The following is a 16295-nucleotide window of genomic DNA, read 5'->3' as shown; positions in this document are numbered from 1 at the left end:
TTTGTCTCGATTAAACGAAACACGTTGCTGTCTGGGTAATGCTCAATAATGCCAGGTTATTAATGAAACAAATCGGATGATTCTATGACAACAGAACGTGAAAATTCGGAACAGAAGAACATAATCGTATCATATACATTTATACAAACAGCACGGGTAGCGCAGCAGAGTTGAAGGGTGCGCCTTTGGTTGCGCATGATGAGCGCCGGTTCGAAACACCTCGCGTGAAGTATTGGTCATGGGTTCAACAATCTGGGCGTTAAACCAAAATAATTTATTGTTCATCAGTCCGTTGTGCATGTTGTTCTGTGGAGTATTACACGTGGCTCATTTGATTCGGATACATAATGACAGCGATGTTCGTTTAATTGCCAGAGAGTTGTGGTCGTGCGGTTAGGGATGGGCGGAGAAAGTACAGTTGGTAAAAAGACTTTGGTCAGAAATACCGTATTCTGATCAATCATAATCTACCATGTTGTGTATCAGGTGTGTATTCTTTTAAATGTATCAGAAACCTATCATCGTTGGTTCGAATGCCACGTTCCCCCTGATTATGTCTTTTGGTTTGTAACTCAAATAGGGCAAGGAGAAACAGTTTAGGTTCAATTGTTACATTAACAAGGAAACCACAGACAAGACAAGTTTTGAATAGGCGTTTATTTCTGGTGGGTCAAACTCGCCCAGTCTCATTTGACACTTTATCTGACTTTCTCCTTTGTAATTATAAGTTTGCCTTGCTGTATCGCTGGATTGAATGTTGTTCAAGGGCTGATCAACTAACCAAGAATAACACACTCACCCATACATCTGAAGGTCGCAGCAAGGCCCAGAGCCTGAGGAAATCCTGTAGCGTTGCCTGACCTCACCTCTCAGACATTCCGTGTTCCAAGAGTATGGCTCGATAGCCAGCCGTGAAATAGGAGGGGTGCCATCAGTACCCGCTTCACCCCTCGCCCTCTGATGCTGGATCTCATCCATGGAGAGACGACTGTCTAGATCATCCACCCTGTCGCTCCAGGACAGTGAGGTGTTTCTGAAGGGGAAGTCTGCCAGCCCCTGGATCAGGACCATACATAGGATACAAGCAAGGACTGTCCACGAACCTACTGCCATGTTGTCAGCTAGAACTAATAAAAGCTATGTTCTAGCAGACGTTTACACGGTCTATATTTTCAACCTTCTGAGTGAATGAGTATAGTTTTACGCCGCTTTTAGCAATATTCCAGCAATATCACGGCAGGGGACACCAGAAATGGGCTTCACACATTGTACCCATGTCGGGAATCGAACCCGGGTCTTCGGCGTGACGAGCGAACGCTTTAACCACTAGGCTACCCGACCGCCCCTTCAACCTTCTGATAGGGATTTAGGGAGATGCTTCCTCAATCTATTAGGTTATCATAGATTGTCTGACACTAATTTGTGATATACATGTACATGTATGAATATTGACCTTGTGTTTTTTATGATTATATATGTGTCAGGGACAAGACATATAGTCATACCATGTACTTTGGAGATATGAGACGTCATTTGACTTAATGTTCGAGTAAAAACACGAATGACTCAGGACATAGAACTTCATGTTTACCATTTTTGTAAAATTGTTAAGCACGGGTATGCTGCTGCCATGCACGTTGATCCACACAGCGTAGTAACGACAGAGTAAGAGCTAATTTGAAAATCATTTGCCACGACATGTTTGAAGTGTAGATTGGTATATAATATATATGTTGTATTATAAATCAACAGTGAGGTGTTTCTGAAGGGGGAGTGTGCTAGCCCCTGGACCAGGGCCACATACTGGATACAAGGAAGGACGTTCCACGCACCTGCATTCATAGAATCAGCGACTACTGCCAAAAGGCTGTCCAGTGGTAGATGTTAAAGCAACTTGTGTTATTATATGTCGTCTCTGAAACTGCTATAAGGATATATCACTGCAAACACGAATTAAAACGTCATTGTTTCCGTAAATGGTCATTGGACGGAAAAACGACTACAAATTAATTGGTGAGCGTCCAGAAAGTGTCCGGAAAAGCGTCGAGATCTTAGAAGGGACATTGTTGCCATTACGAAGAGCAGCATTTGACGAATTATCGTATTGTTGCACGTATTGGATACAAGGCCCACACACCTGCTGCCATGGTGTCAAAGGATACTGATTCAAACTACCCACATGTTAAACCAATGTAACTATGTTACCATATGTATTCCCTGACACTGATATAGGGATGTCTGTAGAGGTGAGCACAATGAAGATACTGTGTCAAGGACAAGATATAGAGAAGCGAAAAACTGTTTTAAGATTGCTGATTCGACATGGTTTAAAAGATATCTAACAGATCAATGAATATATAGTGATTGTAGTTGCTATGTCTACACCTACATTGTTGGCTGTTTGTGATTGTGGAATATGTATGTTATGTCAAGAACTCTAATCTTTACGTAAATACAAGAATGTGTATTTGTGGTTGGTTTGTGTGTTTATTTGTATTTTTACTTTCAATTTTCGGTAACACTGAATGTATAAACATAACTCACACATTCATTGTTATGTATATCATGTTCTACTGATTGTTCATTCCTCCCGAGGGGGGCACGGGTGGCCCAGTCGTCTAAGTCGCCGCGATTCACTGTGCAGAGTTGCGTCCCTTGGGCACGCCAGAAACCTATGATTGCGGGTTCGAATGCCGGTTCGCCCCGATTATGTTTCTAGGTTTGCCAGCACCATACCCGTGCTCGTGGGTTTCACCGAAGTGGTAAACGCCTGAGGCCTGCATCACTCAGGGCTTTCCTCCCACATTAAGCTGACACGCCGCGATATAACTGGAACACTATTAAAAGCGGCGTTAAACCCAACTCACTCACTCATTCCTCCCGAGCAATGATAAATTTAAAGGCCCAAAGTGTGACATGTAACTTGGAGAAAAATAAATTTCAACATTGAAATATTGGCATCACATAATCAGATTCCTGGCCTCCAGCGTCCTGTACTGCGGCATCCGGTATACTACTTACCAGGGCTCGCAATCAGGCAGTGCATGTGGGGTTGGCACCCTCAGGAATGATATAAGAAACTGAGTGAAGATATGACAGAAAATAGCAAGTGATTCCTGGTCAGATAACATTATGATATTTCATCAAAGAAGCAGAGTGGAGGAAGACAATAACTACCAGAAAGCTTAGGATACTGACTTTCTAGCAAATAAGACACAACTCCTCTAATAGGAGACGTTGTTTTTTAAACAATTGCCATTCCACTGCGTGCTGCATGATATATTGCTATCGACGTCAATGGATCCAGATAAAATCTTGACCAGTTCATTATTTCACAGGTACATGTAACTGGTATATTATTCACTTCGGATGTCAGATAATCTTATATATCTTATCAACGAACAATCGTGTCAACCAGCACTCAATATCTACCTGTAACCTATAAATTCAATCTATAATTTATTATACAATAAAAGTCTTTGCATTTGAAACAAATAGCTCTCTTTATTGAATGGTTATTTCTCTGTTATATGTCCTAGTCAGTAGTCATTTTCTTTTATATTAGTATTGTTAATCTCTCATGACAGATGAACCATAGTAATATGAAATAGCATATAACCACACTGTTCAACACAGTAACTGTACAATGCCGTGTACAACATTTTAATATCGTCCTAACAATTTGGATCCAACGATCCTGTATGTGTTGCAGACCACGTTGGAACTTATTTGCTTCTTCTGGTTTGGCTGTTGACCTCCAACATAAAGCATCAACTCCCCTGGAAATCAAACAGAGTCAAATTACTGAGAAGTATTTTTTTCCATTTAGAATGTGTATATAATGGTTATTGTCAGCAGTGACTTTGTAATTGGTGACATTTGGGAAACGGCTACTTTGTCTCTATGACATTACGATGATCATTATGACAGACCGTATCAAGGGATGTTTTGATGAACTGTATAAAACTGCATAGATTTGCCAATTGACCCGAGCCTTGTCTCCCATTTTGAGAAAAGTCATTTCTGACGAGAGGAAAGTCAATAATTTGATGACAAATGTAACTATGATTAACTAGCAAAGAAATTAGTTTCAAACATGTTATATATTAAAAGAGAATTTACTATTTTTAATGAAGGCGTTACAGTTGATTTGAGCATTAAAATAATATTTATTCCCAAAAGCAGGAGTATATGGAAACCTAAGGTAGTACTGAGGGCTCTGTTACCGTGCCATCTTAAGTTAGTTTGTAGACTACCTGCATGTATCTATATACATACATGGTCTGACGGGCATTTCAGGGCACTGCTACCATAAATGAAGCAGCATTATGTCACCTTTGTTTCTGTTGAGCATGTATCGTTTGATTTTTGTTTGTTCTTTAACGCCGCATTCAAGCAAAACGACGTCGGTATGAATATACTCGTGTCTCGACCAGATAAACCAGTGACTGATGTTATGAGCAGCGATGACAGCGTAGTCATTGAGCCTAACCGAGCTATCCACGTAGTACAAAAATACATGTAGGTACATTAAGACCAATTCTAACCCGTTCATAATGTTCACAAAAATATTAAGACTCTCATTCTTTTATAAATAATCGAACAAAATATTATTCACACTGGATAGAAAATGCCTCATAGTGAGAATGTGCCACTTACCCTCCTCCACTGCCCAGCCTTTGTTGTCCACCCACACTGCCATACTTTCGGCAGAGACGGTGAAATTAATGTTGACGTCGCCATTGCCAGGGATCGTGACTCGGTCGAACCAGGCCAGTTGCAACTGTGGAGTTGGTTGGGTTGCATTCATCCACTGTATGTAGACTTGTATAACCTGGACAAAATATATCATGTGAACATACTTATTGGAAAATAATGTTTGTATATTTTGTTTATGCTTTGGGGGATACTTAAAATGAACTAAAACATTTATCCATTAGTCAAATAAGTAGCTTATTGGTTGGGCAATATGTACAAAGTTAAGCACTGAATCTGAGGTCCACGAGTAAAACCAACCTCATCTCCATCAATATTCCCGGTGTTGCCGACAGTGACCATGCCGTGAAGATCTTGTCCCGCTTGGATTGTAGTGGGATTCTCCAGGAGGGCGTATTTAAACTGAGTGTACGACAACCCGTAGCCGTAAGGGTACAGAGGATCTCCCTTGAAATACCGATACGTCCTCCCTTCCATTGAATATTCGGTAATATTAAAGATCTAGGAAAACAAATTCAAAAAATAATTTGACTATTGTAAACGTTCATGATAATTCAAGCGGTTCGTGATCTGCAAGGTTAACATTTCTACTCGTTACTGCGCCAGAATATCAACTTTGCAGGACAGGTGAGCTAAACATGTTATTTGACAAGAAAACACAAATATCCACAATATATTAACCTGATCCTCTGTGGCGGGCCATGTAGCAGGCATTCTACCAGCAGGATTCGAACTTGGGCCTTCGTTAATGATCACACGTCTCAAAGCCTCCCCCGTTGCCTGTGCTGGGAAGAAACATTCCAATATGGCGGCGATGTCGGAGCTTTCATCAGCCCAAGTCACATTGAGGGCACCAGCATTAAACAGTAGGAGAACTACAGGGGTCTCATTTCCTGTAGACAGGAGAACATAAGCCATCTAAAACTCACAACATGTGAAATACTTGCTTCGCAATAACTGCAATAGTTGAAATTTGGAAATATTATCTACCGGACTCTCGGTTGTGTTTTAAAATGAGGTCACATTGGAAAAAACAGCATAGATCTTGCGTTATGAAACAACAATTTGAGTGTTGTAGTTTACTGACTGTAGGCAGCGACGTCTCAAAGCAACTGAAGTTGATAACCGGGGAGGTTGATGTCATAGCGATCGTTGCCCTCGGATTCAATCGTCCGCCCTGAAATACGCATAAGGACAAGTTGACAGGAGTGGATACAAACTAAATGATGGATATACGAGGGCTGGTCAAAACGGTCTAAGCCTTACTGACTTTCAACTATATATGGGCCAAAACAAAACTGTTGTACATTGTTTGAGTAGTTTATTGCCATTGTATTTGGTCTGTTGAGGCCATTTGTAAATCAGTGACAGCCAGTTAATGACCGCATGTCACAAGTGTATGGGGATGAGAGCCCTAGCTGTTCCACTTAAACCGTTCGGCGCTATGTTTAAGGCTTGGAGAACAAGCTTTGATGATGATCCTTGGTCTGGACGTCCCTCAACTTCCATCATTGAAGATTCAAACAAGGAAATAGGCAAACTTGTACTGTCAGATAGACGTATTACCATTGCTGAACTTGAGGAAGACACATGCCTAATTAAGCCATGGATCAATTGAAACTATTATTCATGAACATTAACAGATGAATAAGATATCTGCTCGTTGGATACCAACGTTTCTAAATTCTGATCTTAAGGGGAAAAGAACTGATATATTGCCAGAGAAAATTTAGAGCTATTTGAGGAGGATTTCGTCAAATTCAAAACGATATTCATGTGATGAAACATGGGTCTGCCACTATGATCTCGAGTCAAAATGTCAATCAGTGGAATGGCACTATTCCCCTTTTCCGGCACCAAAGAAGTTCAAGTCTTCAAGATCAGTGAAGAAAGTTATGGCCCCTGTATTCTGGGATGCAAAGGGTGTGATTCTTGTTGATCACTTAGAAAGTCAAAAGACGATTACCGGTGACTACTTTGCTTATTTGCTTCGTCGCCTGAGAAATTCTAACAAAGAAAAGCAGTGAGAAATGCTGCCTGCTGGAGTTCTACTACATCATGATAATGCCACTTCTCACACCTCTCGACTTGCAAAGGTTGCCGTGAGACAATGTGGGTTGGAAGAGGTTCTTCATTTTCTATACTCGCCAGACCTGGCACCAAGTGATTTCCACCTGTTTCATAAACTGAAAGAACACCTTCGGGGAAAGCGCTAACGACAACGATGACTTCAAAGCTGCCGTGAATGGGTTTTTAGAGGGGCTTCAGAAAATATCTTCCTGTTGAAAAGCTTGACTTTCGATATGAGAAGTGTATTGAAAAGCAGGGAGATTATGTTGAAAAGAAAATTAAGAACACTTGTACAATTGTTGGTTTTGTTTGTTAGGGTTAGAACCTTTTTGACCAGTCCTCGTATTCCACTTCTGAGTGTGTGAGTGAGTATGGGTTTACACCGCTTGTAGCAATATTCCAGCAATATCACGCGGGTGACCCATGTGGGGAGTCGAGGCTTGGTCTTCGGCGTGACGAGCTAACGCTTTAACCTCAAGGCTACCCCACTGGCCCTCTTCTTGTAAAGTAAACGAGTACGATTTTGTCGCCTTAAGTCTGAAATAACGACGTAAATCTTTAAGTTTTTAACATGTGTGAGACTATTTAAAAAAGAAACAAATTGTCTTGGTCAGTGCCATCGTATGCGTAGCTTTAACCTTGCCAAATGTGTTGGATTTATGGTTATCCGAATTACCTGTTCCAAGACATACAAAGATAACTTCTGTCATGGCAACTGCCTTCTTGATTGATGCGTTGTCATAATGTTTACAAAAGTTGTCGTCACAGCCGGCTGCGTAGTTGACAGATTGCCCCAGTTTAGCTAGTCCTTGCAGAGGAGTTTTTACAAAGGTGTGGAATGTCTCAGGTGCATAGTTCCCAAACAACAGCTCAGAATTATTGGCCATGGGTCCAACAATCTAGGAAGAAATATGTTACCAGCGGAATCAGAATGGACTCAGCTTCTAGCAGAGATGTCTCGTGATTATGGATGGTGTGTTGATGCTTCTATAATGCATTTCTATTTGCATTTAGTAAATCGCAAGTCTGGTGTTTTGCCCTTTACAATTAAACATAATATGTCCTGAATCAGCATTTTCAAAATTTGTGGATTGAATGAAGATGGTCATTGGGTGGGTCCCGTGATTTGAGCTGTGTTGTCGACCTGAACTAAGGAAACCGACAATAGACTACATCATGTAGCTTTACCCACATACAAGACGGGGATTGAAAGTATGTAGCACATCTGCATGTTTAGCCAACATGAAGTGGACACCATTAAGGTGAATAAGGTTCATATAAACCTTGCTGGGTTCAGTTTAGTTCCGTAAGTCATTATTATGACGTCACATCGTTTATTGTGACGCAAACGATATGACATAACAGTCAGATTAATAAAAGCGACAAACCCCTTTCCATGTTCATAAGAAATATCTGCCAATAGCAATGTCGATTCCGACTACGGTTCATGAGCATGTGTTCATGAATCACTAACAAATAGTAATGATAGCAGGTGTTCCCGAAGTGATGAGCGTATCCTGCCCCACCGGTAGTATCCGTGACAAACACATGCAAAGGCAAGCCAATTGTTCACCTTAACACGGGAACATATTGCATAGGACATCATTGCTGTTTCTGATAGGCCAAATTTGGAAATGTCGTCCTACTACCATTAAACGTTTTAAAAGCTTTACTGAAGCCATGAATGTTGCAACATTGATGACATAGCTTCTGAGGAAGAGTCGTATGACGCTTTTTGAAATCTTGGTAGAAAGAGCATGCTCCGTTGTACCACCAAGGATTGGAGCTGTTGGAATATTGCTCGACATAAAGGGAAAGTCTCTCTTGTCATTTAATCGTTCTTGTCACTGAGGCGTCAAATTTGGAAATGTCGTCCACATGTCCACTATAATACTTTTCGATATCTTTACTGAGGCATTGAATGTTGTTACCATGAAACAGCTTCTGAGCAAGAATCGTATAACGCTCTTTGAATTCTCGGTAGACCAAGATTTCAAGCTATCTCAAGCTAAAACCTGTAATACACTGTCGATTTCCATCGTTTTTACTGCCCCAAAAAACATTGTTACACATACTGTGAAATGTGAAGTAACCGCAACTCTACATTAACAGACCAACAATGATTTAGAAGAATATATATCATTATATATATTATCGGCTTCAATCAGAGGCGGTAAATGTGTTTCGAATTCATTGACCAATTAAATCGAGTATTTTCCAAAATCATGGTATAATTGTTCCTTCATGTAGATTGTCAACAAAATATAAAATAACTTTTGTTATACTCACAGCAATCCTGTCGAAGGTGTCTTTCTTCAGCGGCAACATGTGTCCTTCGTTCTTCAGTAAAACAAAGGTCTTCATGGCTGCCTCGATTGCAAGCATCTGGTGAGCCTCGCTTTCAATCACAGAGAGGTCAAGTTTGGAATAGGGGTTCATTTCAGGAGGATCAAACTCGCCCAACCTCATTCGGGTGTAGAACAAGGGTTTGACGCTTTCTCTGACTTTCTCCTCTGTAAGCTTGCCTTGATTTATTGCATCGACTAAAAGTATTACATATGTTATAATTCGATATGATAATAAGATAGTTAGTTGAAGGAGCTATTTGATAACATCGGACACTCTTTAAGATACTCGACAATCAAATCGGGAAATCTTTTCTCTCACAAATTTATGATTGTGTAGCAAGTAAAACAATATGGAAGGCTTAATATCACATAAAATATAAAATGTATAATTTGTCAAAAGAAAAATGTACCAGCGTGAGCAAGGGTCATTGTAAAATAAAACGTGCCATATTAAAACTACCACGCAGGAATAATTGGAATAATTGCTCTTAGTATGCGTTATTTTTAACTACGGCCAACTAGTCTTTGTGACTGTGAGTCTTTCTATAGAAATGCAATCCTTGATGTGTGCACACGATTTACAATTTTCCATACACAATATACATATTAAGTATTGTAATGATGTTTCTATGGTATTACCTATTGAGAAGTATGTTAGGTTTTGCTCTGTTCTTTGATTCAATTCCAAGTTGCATCCAGCGTTCACACAGTCGGAGGCGATGTCCACATAGTTATCGGCGTAGTGGTGACCACGTAGAATGTTCTCTATGGCGCCCCCGTCGCTCACGACGTAACCTTTGAAACCCCACTCCTCTCGCAGAATGTCGTTCAAGAGCTGCTTACTGGCACACGTCGGTACGCCGTTTATGCTTTGTGAATGGCATGGACATATTACCAGAATGTATGGTATAACTGCAGTCGTATCACCATCACCGCGAAAATTGATAAAGAATTCTACGATTCCTGCATACCATAAAAGTGTCGAATTCAGGAAATGGCTCATTTTTCTCTTCTCTTGTGTTCAGAGTTTCAATACATGGTAAAGAAGTAAACTTGTCTCCTCTTTTCCTTTCTGGTCATTAGATTAACGCGAATACATTCGGTACTAGTACATTGTACGAAAACATAGCTATGCTCCTTTTTGACTTACCTATTATAGCTACACATGCCGCTGTATGTTCCTTCTTCGCTTACCCATTGAAGCTACACATGCCTCTGTATGTTCCTTCTTCACTTACCTATTGTAGCTACACATGCCTCTGTATGTTCCGTCTTCACTTACCTATTGTAGCTACCCATGCCTCTGTATGTTCCTTCTTCACTTACCCATTGTAGCTACACATGCCTCTGTATGTTCATTCTTCACTTACCTATTGTAGCTACACATGCCTCTGTATGTTCCTTCTTCACTTACCTATTATAGCTACACATGCCACTGTATGTTCCTTCTTCACTTACCTATTATTGCTACACATGCCTCTGTATGTTCCTTCTTCACATACCTATTATAGCTACACATGCCTCTCTGTGTTCTTTCTTCACTTACCTATTATAGCTACACATGCCTCTGTATGTCCTTCTTCACTTACCTATTGTAGCTACACATGCCGCTGTATGTTCCTTCTTGACTCACCTATTGTAGCTACACATGCCACTGTATGTTCCTTCTTGACTCACCTATTATAGCTATACATGCCACTGTATGTTCCTTCTTCGCTTACCCATTGAAGCTACACATGCCTCTGTATGTTCCTTCTTCACTTACCTATTGTAGCTACACATGCCTCTGTATGTTCCATCCTGACCTACATATTGCACCTCAGATGACTGAATATTCCTGGTTGACTTACCTATTGTAGCTGCACATGATACTGTATGTTCCAGCCTTTACACAGGCTCTGAAGGCAGGCAGGAAGGTCGTTCGAAGGTCACGCTCGCTAACCTGGTCGTACAAGTAAAATGTACTGTAGATAGGAAGCTGCAGAACTGGATATCTATTTTAATGAGGGCTCAAACCAAATTAGTGACTTGAATTGGGCATGTGTTAATTTACACCGCAAAATCTTCTCCACGGGAATGTGATACAGACTCTCATGCTACCTGTGGCTTGTTTACCTTGGCATCGAACTTCATCCTTGAAATGGGTATATTCTCTGGCCCATCATAAGCTGCGAAGTGTTTACATCCAGCGTTTGCGCGCACATAGCGCGTGTCGTTGCCCTGTAGACCCTGGACGAAGCTAGCTGCGAGAACACCGCTCAGAAAAGGGTCTTCTCCATATGTTTCCTGTTGTTGCAATGAATGACTGAATGAATAGGCTTTGTTCCAAAAATATCAAAATCACAATAGCATCAAGGGATTCCATCTTGACTCATTATGGGCACACGATATGCATAACCCTGCGTTATTTATTCTGCCTTTCATTATACTCTTTGTGTTAAGGAAGACAACACTGGTTTGATATAGGAGTTTCACAATAATTCATTTCGAATAACTGCGTTGTTATATCATTGGCCACTCCCGCCAATATAAGGTTACAGTGGTATTAATTGGAAATAAATACATTGAAAAGTTAAATATCTCTTCATGGCATGTTAGATTGTAAGATACATGCAAATGATTTAAATTATGAGACGTATTTCATTAAATAATTACAAGTGTACAAATATTCACTGTGAAACTTGTTGCCGCAAGTGAAGCGGCATATAAATCAACCTTAATTCTCAAAACTATCTGTGATTGGAACATCGATCACATCATTTGATATATAGTTAGAAGCTTTGGATATTAGATGGAAATGCAAATTTGAATTAAAAGCATATGGAACACTGATTAGATTATGCATACGAAATTATTACGACTACCGTGCAACCTGTAAGATCTGTATAGAAGGGTTGAAGTCGATATGTAACCCACTAAGAAAATAGCGTCGAGTCAGTGGAAATAATCATTGCCATGTTTTACTGATTATTTAGTTTTGAATCGCCACTTCCAAATTCATATTGATTCTGAATTGTACCTGTACAAATTCCACAATGTACTGTGTTTTGATTATATTTTGAAAGCCTTGTACATCGGGTGTGGCATATTCAAGAGAATGTATTAATTCATGTTTATCTAATAAGCTTATGATGTTTTTCTACACTTTAACAATTCCATCATTATGGCAGGATTGTGTGTTTTTTTAGCAGAAATGACAAAGTATTTTTCCCCGTTCACCTGGGAAAGTATACCTCCATATTTACAGAAGATCATAATTGTGTCAGCCTTCTTTATCTTAAAAACTTGTAGCCGACGATACAGTGATATATGATCTCTGTACCAACCACTACACTTACCTTATCGGTAAGGTCTCCTTGACAATATTCCGTTGACACACATGTTCGATTATCACGATTCCCAGTACACGAGTTGTCAGTGTCTTAAACTCACATAGTTATACTTTCTTCGTGGAACATTAGTCACATGTGAGTGGGGTCTAAATGATCTTATTACGAAAAACGTTCAAACGTATACAAAATAAAACGAATCCCACGTTTACCACTCACCTGACTTCTGCCCCACCTGGGGTCCCTGACAATGTTGATGACAGGACTGAAGCAGCTTACTCCCATGTGTTCCCCATGGAGGCCACTTCTACTGTAGTTGTTGTACTTAGCCCTGACTTCTACCCCAGTTGCCTCCCCTATTTGGAACACCAAACTTGGGCTGAAACATTGAAGAAGCAAGACGCTGAGAAACAACTTTATCCCTTTTACCAAAAGAGTCATCATCCGTTTCAGAAATTAAGTACAAGTGGCAGTCATACTGGTAGTATGAACACTGAGGTTTTGGGTAAAGGACACGTTTAGAAGAACGAGCTCGAGGGGACTCAGACTGGCTTAGAATATTTTAGACAACCAATTATTAAAACAAATTACCACAAGGATTTGTCTAGATCTTATGAATAATTTACATATACGACAGTGCCACAAGGTCTTGTCTGGATCTTATGAATAATTTACAGATACGACAGTGCCGGATTTAAAATGAGAGAAGAAATCCCTTCTCAATTTACATGTAAGATCCTGTACTTTATATTTTGAGGTTAACAGAGCATGGCATCTATTTAAGGTTACAACGCTTTCACCTTATCTATTTTCCTAGAATTAGCAAGTGTCAGACGCTTATCTTATGACACAGAATCCACATACCACAGAGACATGTTTGTTTTTTGTGCAGATAAGACTTACTGAAACACAACGAAATCGCATAATCAGCTTAAACTCTAAATCAGAATTAAGTGTTTTTGTGTTTAAGTCTACCTCCAAACACATCAAATGATTCGAAACCGGGCGACACATTATTGCATACCTAAATACCCAGACCAACCTACAGTGATTTGTGTTGCCATTTTACCAAATTATTACAAAGAACCGAATATGTGTTTTCAAAGAGTCTCAGGACGTATTAATCTACATGAAGGGAATTCATTATTGTGGTATTGAGACTTATGAAAACGATTGAAGACTCCTGACAGGGCGGAAACACCCACACACTAATTGTCGAGGTCGACATATGTACATGTATGGACATGTTTTGTAAGTTGTTTGCGGGTATCTTCCAACGTCAACGCCATAGACGCCTCGAATATCTCCTGAAACAGATATGCCTAAAAAGCAAATGAGTGGTAAATTATAGAAACCGATTGCTAAAAAATCGTGATGAAACCAAGTGTAGACTAAAAGGGTATTGCACCACCGTCAGCATGTCATGTTAATCTGTAACCACTACGAGTAATAGATATACCCGTTACAGGTACAATTGTCTGATAAATAGATAAAAAAACACTTAAAAAATCATCCAAAATAATGCTTTTGTTTGTTAAAAAGACATCACATGTACCTAAAGGAGGCAGCAAGACCCAGAGCCTGGGGAAATCCTGTAGCGTTGCCTGACGACACATCACCTCTCAGACATTCCGTGTTCCAAACGTATGGCTCGATACCCAGTCGGGGGATAGGAGGGGTGCCATCATTAACTGCTCCACCCCTCGCCATCTGATGCTGGATCTCATCTACGGAGAGACGACTGACCAGATCATCCACCCTGTCCCTCCAGGGCAGTGAGGTGTTTCTGAAGGGGAAGTCTGCCAGCCCCTGGATAGGGACCGTACATAGGAAACAAACAAGTGCGGTCCACGAACCTGCTGCCATGTTGTCAGCGTCTACTGATATAATATAATGTATGCATTAGTAGACGCGTTCACGGCCTTCTTCTTCAACCTGCTGATAGTGTATGTGCTTATGCAACCTATTACGTTATCATAGATCGTCCGACACTGATAAAGGGATTTACATTTACATAAACTCTTAAGAAAACTATAGCGGATGCTCGGGAAAAACTTCACATTCCTAAAATAAGATATATTAGTTCCGAGTAAAAACTTCCTGATTATAATGAGTGAGTGAGTTTTGGATTTTCGCCGCTTTTAGCAATATTCCAGACGGGGGACACCAGAAATGGGCTTCACACATTGTACCTATATCGGGAATCGAACCCAGGTCTTCGGCGTGACGAGCGAACGCTTTAACCACTAGGCTACCCGACCGCCCCTTGATTATAATGAACGAATTAGGAACACATTACAGCCGGTAGTGAAGTACGACAGCAGATGACCGCCAACGATCTTGAAGGACGATTGGGGTAAGATGGGAAATTTCATAATTGACGTGTTTCGATCAGTAGTACGTACTACCGCCAGGATTTGTCAAACATTCATTCACACGACGCGGCGTACTTCGTATGAATCTCCCAATGGCGTTTTGAGGGAGTCGTCTCCCTATCGCACATGTTTCTCTATCAAGGCCCAGACTTGTTCAATTGGGGAAGGGTCTTGGTTCATTTTATGGATGTTGCGCTGCTGGAGGTGAACATTGACGATCTGAGCACGGTAAGCACGGCGATATCGTCCTGAAAAACAAAGCGTCGACCCACACACCTTGCAAATGGGTGAACAAGGGGTGTCAGAATGTTGTCCCAAAAGTGAAGATGGTATCGATGCGCATTGTCGCGCTTGTAATAATTACTGCATATTTTCATATTTTAACAAAGTGTGACAATGCGACATTTCACCTGAATGTCACGTTGCCGTGATTGTTATAATGACTGAATATTTTAATATTTTAACAAAGAGCGACAATGCGACATAGCGACATTTCAACAAAATTTCGCATTGTTGCGCTTTCATGAGTCACGACTCATTTTGAAAAAATAACAAAATTAACATGATGTATGATTAATAGACTAACACGCACAGGATCAAACTCAGTAACAACAATTACAAATGTGCATTCATTCGTCCACAAAGGAGCTAAGTCTGTGAGTTAAAGGGTCGTCGCGATCGGTTGTATGAAGTAGGATTGACTTCCTCCCGATATGATACTTAACGCGATACTTTGTTCATGATACCATACGTATCGTGACCATAATTCGTGTCAATTTTACGAAATTTTAAATATTTCATAGGCTACTAACACTATTAAGAAGGCTTGAAACTTCCTTGAATATCTGGTCTCCTATTCGAAATAAAAATGACTTTTTTTTATCAAAAACTTATTTTAGCTAAAGCTGGAGTGGCAAAATAAATAATTTGTTTTATTTTTAAATATAATAACAAACAACCTGAAATACCTCAGATGCGCACCCGGAATTAATAAACTGTGTATGGACGAATAGCCCCATGCGTAAAACTATACTTGATTAAGATATAAATTGATACAGTTGAGTGTGTATTGCGTATCGTATGGTTTGATAATATTTGCGATTCATCGATGAAGTGCTGAATAGTGACATCCCTAGGATTAATAAATGATTCAAATATATCAATCGCAAAACAATCATGTTCCTAATTTACCAAGCTATCTAAGCATGGTTTCGTCAAGAGGGGATATCATGAGTGAGTGAGTATGTTACTACTTGTCAGTTTGATGTGGGAGGAAAGTCGGAAGTGATGTCAGAAACATAATCAGCACGAACCGGAAATTCGAATCTTTCGATCATAGGATTCTGGTGGGCGAATTCTGCACAGCGAATTCATCGATTTGAGCGAGTGAGCGAGTTCGGGTTTTCAAATAATGTCGCATTGTCACGTCGTGGCGTTTACACATTTTTGATGGGGCA

General features: G+C 40.2%; 1 pseudogene; it reads right to left on the bottom strand.

Annotated features, from left to right (window-relative positions):
- Positions 1–3508: 3508 nt before the first annotated feature.
- On the bottom strand, positions 3509–14329 carry LOC139474108 (uncharacterized; annotated as a pseudogene).
- Between the last annotated feature and the right edge of the window lie 1966 nt (positions 14330–16295).

Source organism: Haliotis cracherodii, unplaced genomic scaffold, assembly GCF_022045235.1.
Source record: "Haliotis cracherodii isolate W230 unplaced genomic scaffold, xgHalCrac1.p SCAF_3, whole genome shotgun sequence".
In the NCBI taxonomy this organism is placed as follows: domain Eukaryota; kingdom Metazoa; phylum Mollusca; class Gastropoda; order Lepetellida; family Haliotidae; genus Haliotis; species Haliotis cracherodii.
Note: the sequence above shows the minus strand (reverse complement) of the source record. Positions and strands in the feature narration are given on the sequence as shown.